Below are 3,949 nucleotides of genomic sequence, written 5' to 3' on the forward strand. Positions count from 1 at the left end.
TAAGAATCCAGGAGAGACGAAGAGCAATGGGAATTGCCGGCCAAATAGAGAGGATTGCCGCAGAAGTATTATATCTCCTCGGATCTTACTATTTACCGAATGATACTTGCGACTTATCCTTCGTTGCCTCGATCGTCTTGAGTTTTGACCAACCACCGTCAATTTTTCACGCGTTTACACAACGTTGCATTGTTTAGAAGGTGTTGCTTATCCGCTTTTGTTAAGAGAGAATAAATAGTAATATTTTAAACGAGATTTTGAGAAGATTGATGATAGAGATTTCGGATTGGTCAATACTATCTGCTTGTCTTTGTCTTCGCCTTTTGGATTGATTCAAAGAGAATCTCACCCGATGCAGCTTGCCTTCTTGAATTGGCGAATCTCTCGCTCTCGTTCATGGATCGAGGAGGGGAACACTGCTTGTTGTTCGCTAATCGAGCGACTAACGTGAGATCCGAGCTCTCATGAAGACACGATTAATCTTGCAGTACGGTCATTTCGCCATGACCCAATGACCGGAAGGAAAATTAATTCTCCTCGATCGAACAGGCGCTCAAATGACGGCCTCATATTCTTCCAGCAGGATTCTCGTTCGTGGCGTCAATTTTGCTTCGATTTTACCGTTCGACGCGCACCAGCCCATCCGTTTCTGTATAGCGTCGCGTATATGGTCGACGATGCTTTTATTCGAGAGATATTGGCACTTTCACGGTTTATCCACCAGACACCTTTTATGACCAAAGATGAGTCCTCAATGGCCAAACGACGCTGTGCCTCTTCCAGTTGTCTGCCGTTTCCTTGTGTGTGATATCTGTGAATCAACAGATGCAATTCTGTAGTACCGTTCTATGCTTTTCACCATTCTACCTCTACGTGCAAGACTTGCGAATTATACTCAGTAAAATTTATTATGTCAGCACCAAAGCACTAAAGTACTGAAGTCCGCTAAATTATTAAAATAAAGTGAATTTCCAACTTGTTGTTAGAAAAGTTTAAAAATTATTATTTTATTCTTTTCTCATTACTTTCCAAATCACTTTCCAATCTGCGAAATCAAAACTACGAGTATCAAAACAATACTACTGACAGCGCAATAAATATGGCAGGACTCCGTCGCCATAAAATTCAGTTTGGAAAACAGACAAAAGTGGGCCGACCAAGTTCGACAAGTTTCCCAAACTACGATCGATGATCGCAATTCGATACTGATACTTGCCGATCGATGTATAATATGTCTCGAAGTGGATGGACTTCGAGTGCATTAAAGATGGAAGCAATATCGGAGATGGGATTATTCCACGCGCGGCCGGTGATGCTACGACAAAAATACTCGTCGCCGTCGCGGAGCGTAACGAATGGTTCATCACAAGGACTATGTCCGAGGATTAAGTGAGAATTATCCTGGATTCCACTTCTCGAATTCCATCCGCCTCATCCCGTCAGTCCGCGTATACGCATAACGAACAAACGGCTCCTTCTTTTCTGTAACTCTTTCCCGCTTAATCTCAAACTCGTTGGTAATTGCATTATTATATATCTGACGCAAAGCACGCTTCTTTTCACAGCAGTCACGTACGAATATATCGTTTCTTGCGGACACGGTTTCATTGTTACCCTCCCCCCTCCCCCCCTCCCCGATATTTCCAGCTATGCCATTTTGAGAAGAAAGACGTTTTCTTGAGAGTTATGAGGATAGAAAAATGTTACAAGTCTCTGTAAATTGTCATCTTTATGTTCATTTTATGAGTGCGTCAAGGAGATAAATATAATATATCCAATAATAAATAGCAAAGTGACGTCAAATGACACTTTAATAACATCTTTAACGAGAAGATATCATTAAAACGTTATCTTGTTAGAGTAATTGAACAGTATTAATTTGTTGACATTTCTTCCAAATTTAGAAATATAAATTATTTAAAAATTATGCATTTCGCGAGTTTTCTCCGTGTTCAGATCTATTCTTGGAATGCCAACGTTTCGTGAACCTTGCAATCGCTTCATCAGGACAAGAAGCAGCCTGATATAGTATAATCTTTATAGAAAGCACCCGTGGAAGTCTCAAGAATAATATAAATTATTTTTAAAATAAATTTTTAAAATATATTTTATAATTATAGATAATTTTATTAAAAATATATATATTTCTGACATTTTCATATAAAATAAATGCAACTGAGAAATTAGTTTTAATGTAACTATAAGATTAATATCAACACACAGTACAAAATGAAGTAATTGTTGCAAATTATTATTGCATGTATTCAAGAAAAGGCAGACATAATATCATTTCATAGTCTCAAAGCAAATCCGCATGGCCATGATGAGTACGCTATTTATAAGATAACAGAACGGCATGAAGAGCAATTCCGAAATGTTCCTGAGTACCGGTGCCGTATCTATTGAAAATCCCAGCAGTGGATACAAACGAGGAGAATGGAGTTCTGCCGACGGAAATTACGTCGCGCATGGTCCGCGGGCGTTTCTGGCTTACATCAGCAGTGATTAATTTCGGGAGATTAGCGGGGTGCCGGTCGTTAGAATTAAACCGGAGAATATATCGGTCGAAATCGCCTTGTCGGCTCTGCATTAGACCGTCTAGCTAATTAGCTCGTCGCAATGGCCGATGGATGTAACTGCCGGATCTGGTGCTTTAGAACTTAACGGATAGTACATGACCTTAACATGGCGTTCGTGTTCGCGTTACATAAGTTGGCGATTAAAAGCTACGTACTCTTAAGCCGACTAGAAGCACACAGAAGAAAGAAAAGTGAGAGAGGAGAGGGAGGGAGGCAGAGGATCGCGAATGAGCTCTCAAAATGGTCAGGTTCTAAGGTTCCTTGGCACGTTCTCATACGCGGGCTCTCATGCGAATGTTACGACTATTGCAGTCTGGAGAGTTTCGAGTGGAAATTAGCGCGGCACGATTAAGCTTATGCTCTCTAAGGCTGAGATTATCGTTAGCGAGAAGTGATTTAGATACATGCTGGGCCCCCGTGGAAAAGTTGCTAAGTGTGGGCGAACTGCGACGGCCATTCGGAGTAAGTTTCGTGGAATGGTTTGTGTGACGAACTCCCGTGGACTTGTTCCGCAAAGTCGTTTGCGATAGTATCGTACGGTGCGTGTCGCGTGAAGCATTGCCATATAAGCTTGCACACGACAATTTCTCTCCATGGCCGAGGATTTGATGAATCTAGAAGTCTGTGTACAACACGACATGTGAAATGGCAAATAAAAAATAATTCAAACCCTTTTTAAATTCCAACAATTTTTTATGCAAAAATAATCACCTTACACAATCACGCGATTTTATAGATTTATAATTACTAATTGTAAATTCAATTATATTTTGTAGGAAGTACTGGTATTACTGGAATTGTGTCAATTATTCAGATTATTTGATAAATCAAGTCTAATTAACTTTCGATTATAACAACGAGTTACTTAGATCTGAGTAAAGACTTTAGTCTGTTGGCATTTCTGAACAATTAACACTATAAGGTTCTAAACTGTAAAAAAAACTTTAAACTTTCCTTTCTTAATCTTGTATAGACAGAGATTCTGTTGTATTCTCTGTACTTCAATCAGAACGCTTTAAAAATCTAGCTTGAATCATTTAGACTCGAAAGTTATACAAAGTTATAGATTCATAAGTTTGTCATTAATATTTGAAAATTCTAGTGAAAAAATAGTTTTATTTATAAAGAAATACAATTTTTTTCATTTTTATTGCATTTTTTTATTAAGAGTATCGACTTCATGTTACTTTAAATTGAATAATAAAATCATAAATAAAAAAAAATGAGAAAATAATTATTTTTTTATTTTTAAGTGCTAAGCTATTTTTATTTAATTTTTATAGCAAAAAAATAAAACAAGGACACGCTTTGTAGAATTTGCGCAAGCCAATAAAACTTTCCTTTTTTTATATTAATTATAATTAATCAAA

This window comes from Atta colombica, unplaced genomic scaffold (genome assembly GCF_001594045.1).
Source record: "Atta colombica isolate Treedump-2 unplaced genomic scaffold, Acol1.0 scaffold254, whole genome shotgun sequence".
NCBI classification, from domain to species: Eukaryota; Metazoa; Arthropoda; class Insecta; order Hymenoptera; family Formicidae; genus Atta; species Atta colombica.